This window comes from Globicephala melas, chromosome X (genome assembly GCF_963455315.2).
Source record: "Globicephala melas chromosome X, mGloMel1.2, whole genome shotgun sequence".
In the NCBI taxonomy this organism is placed as follows: domain Eukaryota; kingdom Metazoa; phylum Chordata; class Mammalia; order Artiodactyla; family Delphinidae; genus Globicephala; species Globicephala melas.
The window spans coordinates 85,106,424-85,126,603 of NC_083335.1; the positions used below are offsets into that span (position 1 = coordinate 85,106,424).

The 20,180-nt window shown below is 41.3% G+C and overlaps 1 pseudogene; it reads left to right on the forward strand.

Annotated features, from left to right (window-relative positions):
* The first annotated feature begins 18,601 nt into the window (after window positions 1-18,601).
* Window positions 18,602-19,263, forward strand: LOC115847158 (SUZ RNA-binding domain-containing pseudogene; annotated as a pseudogene).
* The last annotated feature ends 917 nt before the right edge of the window (window positions 19,264-20,180 follow it).

A 20,180-nucleotide genomic window follows, 5' to 3' on the forward strand; every position in this document is an offset into this window, starting at 1 on the left:
ATCTCCTCTTTGCATCCTCACATGGTGTCTCACAGATGTCTCTGGTGACTCCGGCTCTTTTCTAAGGACACCAGTTCTATCAGATCAGGACTCTACCCTCATAACCTCATTTAGCCTTAATCACCTCCTTAAAGGCCCTGTGTCCAATACAGTCACATGGGGATTAGGACATCAACATGCGGGGGGGGGGGCTCAATTCAGTCCATAGCCACTACTGTATAACACTACTGAAGTCAAGACATGATTGTGGCTTTAGTCAGGACCACACAGAAGATTACGTGTCCCCTGTTGTCCACATTGAATCTGGGTCTTGGGTCAGACTTCTACCATCTATTTCCCTCAGATCTGAACCTTGGTCCTGGTCCTCTGTTAACTCTTCCTCTCAGGTCTGACTTGCACCTGGTTCTCTGTTCAATTTTCTCTCTACACAGCCTTCTGTTAATACTTCTGCCACTAATGTGCCGCTTGTCGGGACATCTAACTTAGGTCTCTGTTAAGTAACTATTTCATCATCAATTCAGTCTGGCGTGAAACCCAAACCCGAGTTCTATTTTTATTTCTTCCTTCATTAATGCCTCTTCTGATCTGTCAATCAAATCCAAGTTTCTTAACACCATTAGTTCCCCTCTCTGATCTTTATATTAAACCCAGATCACAGTTGTAGATTTTACTACCAATGCCCCTCTTTTCTGACCATGAATCTATCTGTTAAATCTTTAATCATCAGTGACCTTCAGTTTTAATCTCAAAACCAGGGCTCTGATAAGTATCCCACCATCAGTGTGCCTATGTTTTATATCTTAAACCTGGGCCTCTGTTAATGTGTCCACCATCAATGCTCCTGTAACCTTGGTCCAGAGTCTCTATTGAGATTTCTATCAATTTCCTTTGTTCTAACCTTGAACCTAGGCCTTTGAAACAATTCTGACATAACAGCTCGAGCCCCTCATTGATGCCCATCTAGTTTGAATTCAAACCTGATCTACCATCAGTTGTCTTCCCCTATTAATACACTGTGTCTGAATCAGATTTTCCACCACCATTAACCCTCTGGTTTGACCTCAGAATTAGGCATTATGGTAGATAGATAGAATAATGGTCTCCCAAATATATCCACGTCCCAATCCTTGGAATCTGTAAATATGTTTTCTTACATGGCAATAGGGACATGGTAGATGTGATTAAGAATTTGGGGACTTCCCTGGTGGTCCAGTGGTTAAATCTCCTGGCTTCCACTGCAGGTGGCATGGTTGGGAAACTGAGATCCCTCATGCTGTGTGGTGCGGCCAAAGAAAAAAAGAAAAAGAAAAAGAATCTTGAGATGGGAAGATTATTTTGGATTATCCAGATGGGTCTAATGTAATCACAAGGCTCCTCATAAGAGAGAGGGAGAGAGGGAGGAGAGTCAGAGTCAGAGAAGGAGGTGTGATGGTGGAAACAGAAGGTCACAGTCAAAGAGAGAGTTGAAGATGCTACAATGCTTGCTTTGAAGATGGAAGAAGGGGTCATTAGCCAAGGAAGCTGGAAAAAGCAAGGAAATGAATTCTCCCTAGAACTTCCAGAGGGAGTACAGCCTTGCCAACACCTTGACTTCAGCCCAGTGAAACCCACTTTGGACTTCTGACCTCCAGAACTGTAAAGTAATAAACTTGTATTGGTTTAAGCCAACACAAGTTTGTGGTCATTTGTTAGAGCAGCAATAGGAAGCAAATACAGGCATCTTTGAAATATTCCACCATTGATGCCCACCTGGTCAGTACTCAAACTATGTCCTTGTTAACTCTTCCACCATCCATGCCCTCTGTGTGATCTCAAATCCCAGCCACTGTTAGCCATTCCACCACAAGAATCCCTTATCTATGTCCTCCCAACCTGTGCCTCTGTTAACTTTTCCAACCTAAATCAATCTCTGATTTTTACCTTGAACTCAGGCAACTGTTATCTATTCCACCATTAATGGGTTCTGATCTAGATGTAGAATCTAGGCTTTTGAGGGTAGATAGTAAACAGTCCCTTGTGTCTGTGTATTGTACTTGGAGGTCTGTTCACTTTTTCACTATCAGGGCAATTTATGTGTGAATCTTTTCTCAAGCCTGTTAACTCTTTCCCTATTGTTGCTCCCCAGGGTCTGTACATTGACTACAGGTTTCAGTTAAATCCTCCCCATCTATGTTCCTTTGGTGTGTATGGAAAATCAAACATCTGCTAACTTTTCCACTGTTAGTGCCTCTTCTCCTATGTGCATCAACCCCAGCCCTCAGTTAATGCTTGTATCATGAGTGCCCATTACGTGTGACCTTGAAGTCAGGTCTTTGTTAACTCTTCCACCATCATTGCCCCTTTGGTATAGGTTGTGAGTTGTGGGCCATTGTTAATTATACCACTATTAATGCTTCTCTGGTCTATTTCAGATTTGGGTCTAAGTTAACATTTCCATTTTCAAAGCCTCTCTGAATGACTTTGGAACTGGGCCACCATTCCACTATCAGAGCCCTCCTAATTTGACCTTGAAAGCAAGATTTTAAAGTTTTCTCCATCCATACAACTTGGTAGAGATCTTGAATCCTAGGACATTCTTAAATACTGCACCATCAGAGATCCTCTATTTTGTAGATATAGAACCTACGCCTTTGTTAACTATTTATTCCCGTTCTGGGCTGACTTCAATCTAGCCCTTTGTTAAGTTTTCTAAAATCAGTGCCCCTTAGGTTTTACCTTGAACCTCTGACTCAACTCTTTGAGTTTTGATATGGGCTGCAAAAGGTCGCTTCTGCCGACTTTAACTGACGCGGGTAGAAAGTCCAGGCTGTGAGTGACAAGAGGGGGCGGGCCCTGACCTGAGGAAGGAGCAATAGGAGGGCAGGAGGGCGGTGACGCTAGGCTCGGAGGAGTGCGTTGGGAGTGAGGTCTGAGCCCCCAAGTGAATACAAACATGTCAAGGTACTCTTCACTTTCTCCAGACGTTTTAGAAATGAGGCTTCCACAGAACAGTCTTTCAGGTGGTGCTTCCACTCCCCGCCTCGCCCCCCGGTTCCCACCGAACACCCCAGCCAGTCGCATCGCCACGCCTTTGCTCACGCGGTGCCTCCGCTCAGGGCCTGGAATCTCCCCCCTGGGACAGTCGCGGCGCTTCCGAGCTTCACACTGCTTTCGAGCACCCTGCCTCGGAAATATCACGGGGACTCCCCGAGCTCCAAAACGCATATATCTTCTGGCTGGAATGGCAGCCCCCAGAAGCCGTGGGAGGCACTAGCCATTTCCCGGCCGGCAACAGAGTTGCTGGCGCAGAGCGAATGACGCCATTTTTGCTACTGGCAGAGCTGGGTTTGGCGGCTGGTTCTGATCTGGCGAAAGATAAGCTAATGCGCCATCCAGACCCACCGAGGAGAGCTGGAAGGGGAAGGGATTTTCGAGGGATGTTGAGCCCATTTGTGCAAGCGGGGAGCCAAGCTCCTCCAAGCCTGGGGAGCTTTTGGGTCCTGAGAGCAGAGCCAGGGTGAGGGGCCTGGCTGAGTGATGGGAGTCTGTCTGGTCAGTGATGGGGACATGTGGAAGCTCTAATGAGGGGTCCTTTGGACTGAATGATGTGAACTACAGTGATAGGGGAGTCTGGAGGATCAGGTGTGTGGGGTATGTGATGGGGAGTTTATGGGGGTGAGTGATGGGGGATCTGTGAGGTGAGCAATGCTGCCTGTAGGGTGAATGATGGGATTTCAAGGGGATGAGTAAAGGGGGTCTATAGAGTGAGTGAAGGGGGTCTGGGGTGAGTGATGGAGGGTCTGTTGGGTGAGTGATGGGGGATTTGTGACGTGAACAATAGGAGGTCTATAGGATGAGTGACAAGGGTCCATGGAGACAGGAATGGGAATGTGAAGGGTCATGTTGGGATTCTTTGGGGTCCATGATGGGTGGCTCTTTGAGATCAACAATACATCCATGAAAACAAAAATCCCAGCCTTTTTGGTTTCAACATTCCAATGGAGGATTCAGACATTGAGGTTTTGATTTATATTCCCTGATGACTACCTTTTCATATATGTATTGATCACTTGGAGATCCTGTTTTGTGAGGTGCCTGTTCAGATCTTTTGCTCATTTTTATATTGCATTGTCTTGGTGACGTGTTTTACAACTATCTCCTTAATTTTTGGTTTCTCTTTTCCTTATTGTGGCTTTGAATATTAAGATTTTAAGTTAAACTGTAAAGCACAATGTAAATGTAACATTTTGTTATCCTTTTTTTTTTTGGCGGTACACGGGCCTCTCACTGTTGTGGCCTCTCCCGTTGCGGAGCACAGGCTCTGGACGCGCAGGCTCAGCAGCCATGGCTCACGGGCCTAGCTGCTCTGCGGCATGTGGGATCTTCCCAGACGGGGGCACGAAGCCGTGTCCCCTGCATCGGCAGGTGGACTCTCAACCACTGCGCCACCAGGGAAGCCCTAACATTTTGTTATTCTTGAGTTAAAAACCAAACAATGTTTTCTGTAGTTTAGAAGGAGAATTAATTTTTTAGGGCATCCAGAAGCAGACTGAGGGTTGCATCTCTGAAAACCGTGGTGCCACAACAGCTAGGGAGGAGTTCTCTGCTTTTCATTTTCTCACCACCTCACCTTCTAATCACTGGTTGTGTGATCTCAGACAAGTCACTTTTCCTGTCTAGGCCTCAGTATCCTCTCTAGGAAATGAGGATGATATCAGGGCCTATCCTTGAGGCTTGGGATGATAATTAAGTGAGTTAATACCTGATTATTATCCACTCCCCATGGACTTGTAGCACCGATCATGTATATATTTAATGGATCTTCCATGAACTCTATGTCAGAGCTGCTCCTGTGATACCCAAGAAAATCCCATTAAAGAAATTAAATACCAAGGAATAAGATTGTGTCAGGTAGAGTTGAGCCTTGGAGGGCCGCAAACTATTGTAATATCTTGGGGGACAGATGTTTGTTTGTTATTAAACAGTTGGGAGCATGATCTTGTGGCCTGCCTCTTCTTCACTTCACAGCTATCCTTCCATGCCATTAACTTTATTTCTATAGTAGTTTATTTCCAAACTTAGTTTATTTCTGTGGAAGTTTTCAAACTTTGAGAACTGTATAATGAAACCTCATTTTGCACATCACCCAGTCTCATCAATCATCAACTCTTGGCCAGTCTTATTTCATCTAGACCAGGAGATGGAAAACTGCAGGCAGTGGGCCAAATCTGGCATGCTTTTATACAGCCATAAGCTTAAGAATGGTTTTCACATTTTTTTAATGGTTGGAAAAAAAAAGAAGAATATTTTGTGAAATGTGAATATGATACAAAATTCAAATCATAGTGCCCATAAATGAAATATTATTGTAACACAGTCAAGGAGCATAATTGTTTTGTGTATTGTCTGTAGCTGCTCTCACCCTGCAACGGCAAAGCTGAGTAGTTGCTGCAGGAACCATAGGCTTCACAATTCTAAAATATTTGCTATCTGGCTCTTTACAGAAAAAGTTTGCCAACCCCTAACCTAGACTACGCATTCATTTCTTCCTCCCAGATTGTTTTTTTCTTTGTTTTTAATTGAGGTATAACATAAAATGCACAGATATTAAGTGTACAGCTCAATAAATTTTTACATGTCTGTTATTATTTGAAGCAAGTCCCAGACATATTGTTTTATCCATAAATACTCCATTATGTATCTGTAAACGATAAGGACTTAAAGGTCCATAGCATGGGCTTCCCTGGTGGCGCAGTGGTTGAGAGTCCGCCTGCCAATGCAGGGGACACGGGTTCGTGCCCCGGTCCGGGAAGATCCCACATGCCATGGAGTGGCTGGGCCCGTGAGCCATGGCCGCTGAGCCTGCGCGTCCCAAGCCTGTGCTCCACAACGGGAGAGGCCACAACAGTGAGAGGCCCACGAACCACACACACACACACACACACACACACACACACACAAAAGGTCCATACCATTATTCAAGGTAAAATAATTAACAATAATATCTTCAGATCATTAGTGGTTAAATTCCTTAATATCAAATATCTAGTCAGGGCTCAAACTTTAATGATTATCTCAAAGATTTTTTGTCTGTTCAAATTAAGATTCCAGACAAGGTTCATACTTCAAATTTGGTTTCTGTGTCTCTTTAGTCTCTTAATCGTCTATAGTGTTACTTTTAATGGTTGCCTGCCTTTCCATCCTTTGGAGGTTCCATAACTTATTCTCTCATTTCTCAGTGATTGGGCATGTAGGTTATTTTCAATATTATGATTTTAAAGACAAAGCTGTGATGAAGGTTCCTGCAGTTAAATCTCTGCGCACATCCATGATTCTTACCATAGGACAAAGTTATAGAGATGGAATTGCTGGTCAGATGAGAAACACAAGTTATCAATGAATGAACAAACAACACATTTCATATCCAGCCATTGCAGAGTGGCTAACCCAACTTGGTCTCTGAAGACTCTTCTGTAGTAGTCTTCAGACTCTCTGAACACTCTTCCCACCCCACCCCAAGTAGCTTTCCAAAGAGGAAAAGAAAATGATTGAGTCTCAGATAGGTTGTTTGTTTCCCACTTGGTTTTCCCACAGCAAAATGGGAAAGGGCAATTAGTTGAAAATAAGAATTAGAGAAATGTAGAGGGAATAGAAGATCAAGAAGCAGGTAAAGTTTCTGTGAAGAGACAGATCATCTGGCCTTAGTTCAGATAAACTGAGCTGAACATTTTATCTGTGAGCTTCATGGCAGCCACAGTGAAAAGGGCAAACATGATCAGTTAGATGATTTGTGCTCTCCATCAAGAGAAATCAGTTCATCACTCCAGCTCCTCAGCAAGTCAAAATTTCTGGGCCTTTAGCCTAAGAAATTTTATTGTTGAGTTTTCCTAAGGGCCAGTGGTTTTCAGCTCTGTGTGGTATTATCAGTAGTTGTTCCAAAGAGGCTGTTATTAGTTAAAAATTTCTGGCAGAGCCTTGGAGTGTGAGTGGTTTCCTGGTTTTCCATGGCTCCTTTGCTGTCATCTCAGTTTGTGGGGTCATGCTCTAACTCAAGGCCATCTCCTTTGCTCTTCCATTTTTAGTCTTTATTATTTTTTTCTCCTTGAAGGGCAATGCAATGTGGGGCAAAGAATGTAAACAACATAGCAAAGTAAAACAATTAGGAAGTGGAAATATCTCTGTAATCTAACTTCTGCCTTCTTCCCTGGCATAACTAGTATTATGTAATTTGGGGATGATCCTTCCAGACTCTTTATACATTTAACCTCATCCAGGTATGTAGGTGTGCATTATAAATATGTGTGAGTGATCTTATTATTTTCATGTATTTTCCTTTACCATACACAAAAAATACACACACTGTATCTTCTGTTCTGCAACTTTCTTTTTTACCTATTGATAAAATATATCCAATACATGTAGTTTTAGTACATTTTATTACAGAAATTTCAATTTGGAACGTCTACAAAAATAGATTTTAGTGAAGCCCTTTGTACTTATCAGTCAGCTGCAAATATTATCTACTGGTGGTCAATCCTGCTTTATCTATCATTTATCTCCATACACCCTTATCATCATCATCATCATCACCATTATCACCATCATCATCACCACCATTATCACCATCATCATCACCTAGCCAGTCCCTTATTAATATTTTGTTTAGGATTTTTACTACTGTGCTCATGAGACATATTGGCCTGTAATTTTCCTTTCTTGTATTGTTCTTGTCATGTTCTGGCATCACAGTTATGCTGGCCTCATATAACAATTTGGGAAGTGTTATCTGGAAGAGTTTGGGAAAATTGGTATTATTTCCCTCTTAAATGTTTGGAAGAATAAGTTATTAGGGTGTGGAATTTTCTTCGTGGGTAGGTTTAAAATTATGAATTCGATGTATTTAAAAGATATAATACCATTCAGGTTATCCATTTCTTTTTATGTCAGACTTGGTAAGTAGTGATTTTCAAGTAATTTGTCCAGTTTGTCTAAGTTAGGGGTCAGTAAACTTTTTCTGTAGATGACCAGATAGAAATATTTTTGGCTTTGTGGGCCATATGGTCTCTGTTGCAATTACTCAAATCTGCTATTGTAGGTTGAAAGCAGCTGTAGATAATATGTAAATCAATGAGGATGGCTGTTATCCAATAATATTTTATTTATGGACACTTGAAAGTTGAATTTCATATAATTTTCACATACTGCAAAATTTTCTTCTTTTTCACATTTTTTTCCCCAACCATTAAAAGTGTGAAAACCATCCTTAGCTTGTGGGCCAGATTTGGCCTGTGGGCCATACTTTACTGTCCCCGGATCTGCACTGTCAAACTTCTTGTCATAAAATTGGTCATAGTATCTTTTTATTAGCCTTTTATTGTTTGTAAGATACGAGGCCCTTGTTAATGGACCTTTTTATTGTTTCTAGTTTTTTCTTTGATATATAATAGTGAGTATAATAATAAAAATATTCACAGCCACTGTTTATTGAATGCTTACTGTGTGCCAGGCACCATTATAATAAATTCTAATGGAATTAACTCATCTAATTTACCCAGAAACACTTTGTGCTAGGTACTATTATTATCCCCATTTTTCAGATGAAGAAACTGAGGCACAGCTAGTACATGTTCTAGCCAGAAATCTAAAGCAGTGAAGTCATAAATAAGGGAACAGCCTTATAAATATATCTTTGTGGGACTTCCCTGGTTACACAGTGGTTAAGAATCAGCCTGCCAATGCAGGGGACACGGGTTTGAGCCCTGGTCCAGGAAGACCCCACATGCTGCGGAGCAACTAAGCCCATGCGCCACAACTACTGAGCCTGTGCTCTAGAGCCTGCGAGCCACAACTACTGAAGCCCGCATACCTAGAGCCCGTGCTCTGCAGCAAGAGAAGCCACCGCAATGAGAAGCCTGCGCACCGCAACGAAGAGTAGCCCCTGCTCACCGCAACCAGAGAAAGCTCGCTCACAGCAACGAAGACCCAACGCAGCCATAAATAAATAAATGAATAAATTTATTAAAAATATATATCTGGGGCTTCCCTGGTGGCGCAGTGGTTGAGAGTCGGCCTGCCGATGCAGGGGACACGGGTTCGTGCCCCAGTTGGGGAGGATCCCACATGCGGCGGAGCGGCTGGGCCCATGAGCCATGGCCGCTCAGCCTGCACGTCCGGAGCCTGTGCTCCGCATTGGGAGAGGCCACAGCAGTGAGAGGCCTGCGTACCGCAAAAAAAAAATATATATATATATAAAAATATATATATATCTGTATATTTGTCAAGTATTTATATAGGCCAAATTCTTTTTTAAAAAATTATTTTATTTTTGCCTGCTTTGGGTCTTCATTGCTGCTCATGGGCTTCTCATTGCGGTGGCTTCTCTTGTTGTGGAGCACGGGCTCTAGGTACGCGAGCTTCAGTAGTTGTGGCTTGTGGGCTCTAGAGAGCAGGCTCAGTAGTTGTGGAGCACAGGCTTAGTTTCTCCACAGCATGTGGGATCTTCCTGGACCAGGGCTCGAACCCATGCCCCGTAATTGGCAGGCGGATTCTCAAGCACTGCGCCACCAGGGAATCCCATATATGGGCCAAATTCTTAGACATGAGTGTGCTAGGTCAGAGAGCAAGCATGTTTAAAATTTAAAGATTATTTCTCAAATTCTATTTTGATATTGTATAATCAGCTACTACATGTGGCTACAAATCACTTACAAGCAGGACCATTTCCCAATATTTTTCCCACTACCAGATAGCATCAATGTTTTTCATTCTTGCTGTTTTTATGGTTGAGCATTATATTTTATTTTCATTTGCTTTTCTTTAATGGTTAAACAAGCATCAGCATCTTTTCACATATTTATTTGCCATTTTGTGTTTCTCTGTAAATCTCCCCTTTCCTTCTTGGTCTTTTGCTTTCTAGCAGCTTTTTGTATATGAGTAATATGAATTTTGAAGTACACATTAAAATTTTTCTTTTGGATAGGTGGTGACTTATCTCTCAACCTTGTTGCCTGTCCTCACTAGAATATAAGATCTTCGAGGGAAGGTATTTTGGCCAGGTTTCTTTCCTGCTGTATCCCCAGTCCTTAGAACAGTGCCTGGTATTCAGCAGGTGCTCAGTAACTGATTGCTGAGTGGATGAATGCTTTTATCACTTAACAATATCTCTTAGAGATTGTTGCATATCATTGTACGTAGAGCTTACATGTTGCTTTTTATGGTTCCATATGGTATTTCCTTGTGGGGATTGAAGCATAATTGATTCATCCAATCCCCCATGAGGCTGTTTACATACTTTTGCTATTATAAACAGTACTATAGTACAGTATCTTCATATGTGCTGTTTTGTTCACATATATGAGTATTTATGTAGAATAATTTCTAGAAATGGAATTGCTAGTCAGAGGATATGTACATGTAAAATTTTGATGAATATTGCCAAATTAATTGCTCTTAAAATATATTATACCGGCATATACCCACAATTTGAGTGTGCTTGACATCTTCACCAACTCAGTGACGTATCAAACTCAAATCTTCAATAATATATAAAGGAAATGTGGTGTCTTGTTTTAATTTGCATTTCTCTTCATGTGAATGAAGTTGAACATCATTTTACATGTTTAGAATCCCTTTGCATTTCCTTCTCTGTGAATTGATGGTCATGTCCTTTGATGATGATTATTTTTTTAAACATCTTTATTGGAGTATAATTGCTTTACAATGTTGTGTTAGTTTCTGCTGTATAGCAAAGTGAATCAGCTGCATGTGTACATATATCCCCGCATCCCCTCCCTCTTGTGTCTCCCTCCCACCCTCCCTATCCCACCCCTCTAGGTGGTCACAAAGCACCGAGCTGATCTCCCTGTGCTATGCAGTTGCTTCCGACTAGCTGTCTGTTTTACATTTGGTAGTGTATATATGTCAATGTTACTCTCTCACTTCGTCCCAGCTTACACTTCCCCCTTCCCGTGTCCTCAAGTCCATTCTCTATGTCTGCGTCTTTATTCCTGTCCTGCTCCTAGGTTCATCAGAACCATTTTTTTTTTTAGATTCCATATATATGTGTTAGCATACGGTATTTGTTTTTCTCTTTCTGACTTACTTCACTCTCTATGACAGACTCTAGGTCCATCCACCTCACTACAAATAGCTCAATTTGGTTTCTTTTTATAGCTGAGTAATATTCCATTGTATATATGTGCCACATCTTCTTTATCCATTCATCTGTCGATGGACACTTAGGTTGCTTCCATGTCCTGGATATTGTAAATAATGCTGCAATGAACATTGTGGTACATGTCTCTTTTTGAATTATGGTTTTCTCAGGGTATATGCCCAGTAGTGGGATTGCTGGGTCCTATGGTAGTTCTATTTTTAATTTTTTAAGGAACCTCCATACTGTTCTCCATAGTGGCTGTATCAATTTACATTCCCACCAACAGTGCAAGAGGGTCCCCTTTTCTCCACACCCTCTCCAGCATTTATTGTTTCTAGATTTTTTGATGATGGCCATTCTGACCAGTGTGAGGTGATACCTCATTGTAGTTTTGATTTGCATTTCTCTAATGATTAGTGATGTTGAGCATCCTTTCATATGTTTGTTGGCAATCTGTATATCTTCTTCGCAGAAATGTCTATTTAGGTCTTCTGCCCATTTTTGGATTGGGTTGTTTGTTTTTTTGATATTGAGCTGCATGAGGTGCTTGTATATTTTGGAGATTAATCCTTTGTCAGTTAATCTGTTTGCAAATATTTTCTCCCATTCTGAGGGTTGTCTTGTTTATGGTTTCCTTTGCTGTGCAAAACTTTTAAGTTCTATTAGGTCCCATTTGCTTATTTTTGTTTTTATTTCCATTTCTATAGGAGGTAGGTCAAAAAGGACCTTGCTGTGACTTATGTCATAGAGTGTTCTGCCTATGTTTTCCTGTAAGAGTTTTATAGTTTCTGGCCTTACATTTAGGTCTTTAATCCATTTTGAATTTATTTTTGTGTATGGTGTTAGGAATTGTTCTAGTTTCATTCTTTTCCATGCAGCTGTCCAGTTTTCCCAGCACCACTTATGGAAGGGGCTGTCTTTTCTCCATTGTATGTTCTTGCCTCCTTTATCAAAGATAAGGTGACCATAGGTGCGTGGGTTTATCTCTGGGCTTTCTGTCCTGTTCCGTTGATCTATATTTCTGTTTTGTGCCAGTACCACACTGTCTTGATTACTGTAGTTTGTAGTATAGTCTGAAGTCTGGGAGCCTGATTCCTCCAGTTCCATTTTTCTTTCTCAAGATTGCTTTGGCTATTTGGGGTCTTTTGTATTTCCATACAAATTGTGAAATTTTTTGCTCTAGTTCTGTGAAAAATGCCAGTGGTAATTTGATAGGGATTGCATTGAATCTGTAGATTGCTTTGGGTAGTTTAGTCATTTTCACAATGTTGATTCTTGCAATCCAAGAACATGGTATATCTCTCCATCTGTTTGTGTCACCTTTTTTTTATTGTTTAATTTTTGGCTGTGTTGGGTTTTTGTTATTTCACGTGGGCTTTCTCTAGTTGCGATGAGTGGGGGCTACTCTTCGTCACAGTGCACGGACTTCTCATTGCGGTGGCTTCTCTTGTTGCGGAGCATGGGCTCTAGGTACGCAGGCTTCAGTAGTTGTGGCATGCAGGCTCAGTAGTCGTGGCTCGTGGGCTCTAGAGCACAGGCTCAGTAGTTGTGGTGCACGGGCTTAGTTGTTCCGCGGCACGTAGGATCTGCATTGGCAGGCGGATTCTTAACCACTGTGCCACCAGGGAAGTCCTCTGTGTATCATCTTTAATTTCTTTCATCAGTGTCTTGTAGTTTTATGCATACAGGTCTTTTGTCTCTTCAGGTAGGTTTATTCCTAGGTACTTTATTCTTTTTGTTGCAGTGGTAAATGGGAGTGTATCCTTAATTTCTCTTTCAGATTCTTCATTGTTAGTGTATAGGAATGCAAGAAATTTCTGTGCATTAATTTTGTATCCCGCTACTTTACCAAATTCATTGATTAGCTCTAGGAGTTTCCTGGTAGCATCTTTAGAATTCTCTATGTGTAATATCTTGTCATCTGCAGACAGTGACAGTTTTACTTTTTCTTTTCCGATTTGGATTCCTGATTATTCTTTTAAAAGTTAAGTTGTTGGTCTTTTTCTTCTTGCTTTGTAGAAGCTCCCTCTGTCTATTGAGGGCATTAACTCTTTTGTCCATCCTATGTGTTAGTTATCCATCTCTCCATGAAGGCAGGGACTTTTTTGTCTGCTTTGTTGCTTTACTTTCATCCACAGCACTTAAGCACTTATCAGTGGAGGATAGGAGATAGATAGATGATGGATAGATAGATAGAATATGATATATGTATAAATATATAAAATGTTAAATATAATCCTGTACATATATATATATATATATATAACTATAGTCATATAGATATCTTCTCTCTTGATAAATGCTTAAGTGCTGTGGATAAAAGTAAAGCAAGATATACACACATTACTATATATAAAATAGATAACCGGGACTTCCCTGGTGGTGCAGTGGTTAAGAATCCACCTGCCAATGCAGAGGACACGGGTTCTATCCCTGGTCCGGGAAGATTCTACATGCCGCGGAGCAACTAAGCCCGAGCGCTACAACTACTGAGCCTGCACTCTAGAGCCTGTAAGCCACAACTATTGAAGCCCATGTGCCACAGCTACTGAAGCGTGTGTGCCTAGAGCCTGTGCTCCGCAACAAGAGAAGCCACCACAATGAGAATCCCACGCACCACAATGAAGAGTAGCCCCTGCTCACTGCAACTAGAGAAAGCCCGCGCTCAGCAGCGAAGACCCAGCGCAGCCAAAAAATAAAAAAAATAATTAAAAAAAAAACCCAACAAGGACCTACTGTATAGCACAGGGAACTATACTCAATATCTTGTAGTAACCTATAATGGAAGAGAATGTAAAAAAGAAGAATATATTCTAATATATTTTTACATTGTAAATCAACTATATTTCAATAAAATTTTTTAAAAAAAGAAAGTAAAGCAAAATAAGGAAACAAGGAGTGGCCTGTAGGGTATGGGGTGGACAGGGAAGGCCTCAATGACAGGGTGCCATTTGAGCAGAGATGTGAAGAAATTGAGGGCGTATGTGAAGGACAGCATGTCAGGCAGAGGGAACAGGAAGTGTAAAGGCCCTGAGGCAGAGGCATACCTGAAATCATATCTCCAGTGTATTTCAAAAGTACTTCAAGGATTCACATTAAGTGGTCCCAGATTGTTGTGACCCCAGGTGCCTGAAAGAAGTGAATATAAATCCACTCTGGTGTAAGCCAGCCACCTTTCAACCCACAGATAAAATTCCAAAATATAAGAGCCAACAGTGGAAAAAAGTTATAAAACACATAAGCAAACAAGACACTATTAGCAAGATCCATAAGAAATAACAAACAGAATCTAACCCATAAAACTTCAGATATTATGGGACTTCGCTGGTGGTCCAGTGGTAACAAAAGAAGGTGTTTGCTAGGGCTGCCATAAGAAAGTACCAGGTGGCTTAAGCAAAACATTTCTGGAGGCTAGAATCCAAAATCAAGGTGTTGACAAGGTTGGTTCCCTCTGAGGGACTGTTAGGGAAGGATCTGTCCAGGCCTCTTTCCTTGGCTTGTAGATGGCTATCATCTCCCTGTGTCCTTCACATGATCTTCCCTCTGTGAATGCTTCTGTGTTTAAATTTCCCCTTTTTGTAAGGACACTAGTCGTATTGGATTAGAGCTCAATCTAGTGACCCAGTGACCTTATCTTAACTTGATTACTTCTGTAAAGTCCCTGTCTCCAAATAATATCACATTCTGGGGTACTGGGGTTAGGACTTCAACATCTGAATTTTGAGGGGAAACAATTCAACCCATAACAGAGGAATGGAACATATAAGTAGAGAGCAAGAGAATCCTAAGTGACTAAGCAGATTTTTAAAAATTGAAGTATAGTTGATTTACAATGTTGTGTTGTTTCAGGTGTACAGCAAAGTGATTCATATATATATATACGAGTATCAAGAATATATATATATATATGTATAAAACACGAATATATACGTATATATTCCTGTTTTCCCTTATAGGTTATTACAAAATATTGACACCTTGATTTCAGACTTCTAGCCTCCAGAACCGTGAGACAATAAATTTTTTTTGTTGTACTCATTGTTTTTTTTTCCTATTCTGTTTAATAGCTTTTTATCCACAAAAACAAGGGCAATATATACCTGTGTATAACACACTGTGCCACATCAGGCATGCTGCTGTTATTTTTTGTCCATTACAACCAGGGACTTTCTTAAGCATTCTATCATCAAGGTTTATAATGACATATAAATCAGTCTGTTGAGAACCGTAGACCACACAGTCTGATGGCCTGGTAGTGAGTAGTTCCCAGAAATTCCTTCTCAAATGGTATACTTTATAGTAGACGTATCTTGAAAAAACAAGAAGTAAAAGATACTGGCATGTAGAGTTCCATTTAGTCATCAACAATTGGTCCAATTCATCGTTATATGGTACGACCAAATGTAACCCAGAGTGATGCCACTCAGGTGGCAGGCTTCCATTCAAACTTGTCAGGTTCCAAAAGCAGGGGCAGTCTCGGCCAACATATGGCTTCACCTTTTCAAGCATCTGGTATAATTGTGCTAAGAGACCATATCATTCTCTTGCTCTGAGCTTCTCTCGAGACACCAGTGTAATATTGTATTTCCCTCATTGCATAAACCATTTATTCATTCCTTTTCCCTCAGCTACTATTTCTCCTTTTTCTCCACTAGTCACTGATTTTAACCCAAGCGTTTCCACTGCTGGAAGGGATATTAAGGTCAGCTGCTGTGCCAGTCCAGATTGCCAACAGCAGTACCAGTCTAGTAATACACCCTCCCTAGTCTATTCCCATTCATACGGGTAGTGTTACATGGGTACAGAACTAGTGAGCTACTTTGACCAATAGGTAATAGAGTTGTATTAACTGTCAGATCCTGCTGTATTCACCCAGGTATTCATGATGGTTTCTTGGACCCTTTGTGTCCTTTTCTGCTGAAAAAATAGGAATCTACAATGGTGAGTCACACCTCCTAATTTAGTCCAGTGCTCTGGACGTTGATTTGTTGTAGCATGGTAGTAAGGAGTTACTTCTCTTACGGCTAAGAGATGTTTCTTTGCCCTTCTGTAAGGCCTCTTCTGTTTTTCTTTGGCTCCCCTAAACTGGGGATTGTGCATGGGAGTTTCCTCAATTCCCCAAACCCATGGATTTGGTGTGGATGTTTCGTTAGCTCCCCAGTCCCTAAAGATAGCATGTGGGTGTTCACATGGCTCTTCACCCCAGAAATTGCACATAGGGGTTCCCTTGGCTCTCTGCCCTGGAGACTGCATGAAGCGTTCCCTTAGCTCTCTAATCTCAGTTTAACTATTTGTTAATCCCATGGGTAACTCATTCTGCCAGGTGTCTTCCCTCCTCTTCTTCCCTGCTTACTACATACTTTACCATTACTGCACTTACTTAGTTGAATATCTTCATAAATAGCAAAAATTTACCAAATTTTCCAAAGGCAATTTGGAACTTCAATGACCTCTTTGGGAAACTTGAGGCCTTCCCAAACTGGCTTATCCAGGACTTGCCCCTTCTCATCACTTCCACTCCTTCTTCCTCCTTTTACTACCTTTGCTCTTCCCTGCAGCTCCCTTAAGTCCTTTGATCTGTCCCTCTTCAACATCCCTGCCCGACTTTTCTCTTCCCACTCCAGCCCCTCAGCTTGAGCTTTAGGCCTCCTGACTCTACTGCGGGAATCTCAGAGGCAACCACCTGAGGCTGAAAAAGCTAACTGGAAATAGACTGGCTATTTTATCCACTCAGATGTCTTTGGAGACACCCAGATGGCTGCTGGGTATCTCTTTGGTCCCCCTCCCCATATTTATTCCACAACCTCCATAAGATTACATATCAAGTCAAAGAAGATGGTGGGAAACTCTAAGCCCTCATATGGAACAGATAACCTCAACTTGTTCCATCAGTCAGAATAATCCTGATTAATAATATAAAGTGGGGCAAAGACAAGGGCCAAAACTCTGTTATATAAACCAGGGAGTTTTGCAGTCCTGTGTTTATGCATGACTCAACTAAAATTTTAGAATAAAAGCTATAAGATCTTCATTTGTATATGTCTGTATGTTTATGTATGTATGTATGTTATGAATATGTGATATTTTCCAACCTTCAGATGGCATTACCAAATTGTTCAAATATCCTGACATCTTTTGACATTTTGCCTTCCCCAAATCTAATCCCAATTGGTATCTTTTATACCCAAAATTGACTTTGGGGTTTCCCAGAGGGCCACTGGAAAATCACAAAGGATTTGTTCTTTCATCTTGTAAAAAAAGGTGCTAAAAATAATTAGTTTTATTTAATATTATATAAATGATTATATAAATTGCATGGGAAGTGTTGTCAAAAAATACTTAGACTTCCCTAGATTAAAGTTGTTTGGGTAAAATTTTATTCATATAAATATTTCAAAAATTATATAAAGTTCCTAGAGATTTGTCATTGCGCTCACTGTCCATGATATATTTCTATTTGTGTCCTCATGCTGCTTTACCTTATGTTAGGTAGCAACAATATAATTTTGTGAATCATAATTTCAATTATTTAAAAAATATTAACTTGGTCATAATTTTACTTTTCAAAATCCAGCATATTCTAGGCTAACTGGGGATTCCAATTCCAATTGGAAATTTACATCACTCACCTTTAGAGTTTTATTAATAGATAGATATTTAGGACCTTTTCTTCAGCTCCTAAATCTCATGGTTGTAAAATAAACATGTTCTAGACACAAGAAGGAGGGGATACGAGGATATATATATATATATATATATATATATATATATATATATATACACACACACATATATATATATACACACACATATATATATACACATACATATACATATAGCTGATTCACTTTGTTATACAGCAGAAACTAACACAACATTGTAAAGTAGTTATACTCCAATAAAGATATTAAATTATAAAAATCAGTTCAAAGGAAAAAAAAACATGTTCTTACTATCATATGTATGTTTTCTCTCTGGCTTAAAACTTTCCCTTGTAAAAGGGCTGCTGCCACTATGATTGCTAAACTTTTATCAGGACAGGTGTTCCACACATGGAGAATACCACTGGCTCTTTCAAGTGACTGAGGGGCCCATTTCACCAGTAAAGTCATCCAAGAAATCCAATGAGTTCTTCCTATATCACAAAAATTACACTGTCTATTATTCCCCACTCATCTGGAATGATAGAGCTAATGGACTATTAAAATGAAAGCTTGCTAAACTGATGGAAGAAGTCAATCTCCCATGGCCTAAGGGTTTTACCCTTATCCCTGATTGCCCTCTGGTCCTTTCCTGATGGGTTATACCAGCTGTCCCCATGTAAAATTACTGGCTAGCCCATAGAATTCTCTATTCTGTCTGGGCTCTTGAAGACTCTAACCTGGTCAATTCAGACATTCTAAAATATGGTAAGAAATTTATTCATTATTCCCAAACTTCTCTTCAACAGGTGGAAGCTGCTTTTCCTTCATTTCTCCTATGCAAACCACTATATAACCTACAAATTGGAGACTTAGTTCTCTCAAGGCAACCAGAAAACTAATCTTGATCCCTATTAAAAGGGCCCTTGAATCATCCTCTTTACATCACTAACACTGCTGCCAAACCCCGGGGGGTCAAACCCTGGATTGGTGTTTCTCAACTGAAAAGATGTTGAAATCTACTCTAAATGGAAGTCCATCCCAACTGCAGACTCTAAACTGAGGGTCTCTGAAAGCGGTGAGTAAGATGGAAGATGAGGAAGTCCCTGAGAGCTGGGAGGCGGCAGACAGTGGGGAAATCCAAATCTCCTCCAAAGTGCCCATTGTGATTCAGGACGATAGCCTTCCCATGGGACCCCTCCACAGATCCGCATCCTCAAGAAGCCCACCAGCATTGGTGTGGTCAGCAGCCCCAACTCCACCAGCAGGCCAGCCCTTCCCGTCAAGTCCCTAGTGCAGCGTGAGGCAGAGTACGCAGAGGCCTGGAAGTGGATCATGGGCAGCACCAGCCCAGAGGAGGAGCAAGAGAAACCCATCCTCGACAGGCCAGCCAGGATCTCCCAACCTGAAGACAGCAGGCAGCCCAACAATGTGATCAGACAGCTGTTGGGTCCTGATGGGTTACAAGGCTTCAAACAGCACAGATAAATGTGGGCAGGAAAGGATGCCACCGCCACTGCCTCCGTCACCACTTCTTGGGTCGTCCGCTGTGGGTCGCACTGCTGTGGCAGACAGCTGGACTTGAGCAGAGGGAACAACCTGACTTACTTGCAATGTGATTCCTTTTGCTCCGCCCACTGTGACCTTGAACCCCATGTACTGTGACCTTCCTCCCCCCACTGTGATTGGCATGTCTAGAAGGGCTGTCCCAAGTCAATGGAAAGGGAAAGGGTGGGGTTAGAGGAGGGTTGGGGGGGACCCACCAAGGACTCAGAGAGTCAGACAGTGCCACTTGGCCACTTGGGGTAAAGCCAGTGCCAGCAATAACAGTTTATCATGCTCATTAATTTGGGATTTTAAAACACAAATGAGAACTCCCATCTACCCATGCTCAAGTGCATGTTTTCATCACTTAAAAGCAAGTTCCATCTGAAAATATCCTTTTTGTTTCTTTGCTTCCTATTTTTGTTTGTTTATACAATATTTGATTTGCAAAAGTAGAAGTGCATGGGAGGGGTTTTAGCAGTTTAATGAATTTTTAATTGAGAAAGAGTAGTTTGGTAGTCTACTTAAAAATGTTTCTGGGCAATTCACTAGAAACATTAACCAATAGGATTTTGGTGAGCTTAGCTTCTGTATTCCTACTGCAGCCCAGAAAAGGGGCAGGGCTCTGTAGCCCCCAGGACAGATGAGCACCCCATGCCTATACCTCCCTCCCCCCAGCTAAGTCCCAGAGCATCTGGGTACTACCTGAAGACTGGGCTAGCTCTATAGGCTCAGAGAGCCTGGGGAGGGTGCCAACCCCTCAACTCTAGTGTATTTTGGAAGATAGGGCAAGTGAACAGACTTCCCCTTCCAAAACCTCTCAGGAGGCTTACTACTTCTAGAAGTGGGCAAGGAGTGAG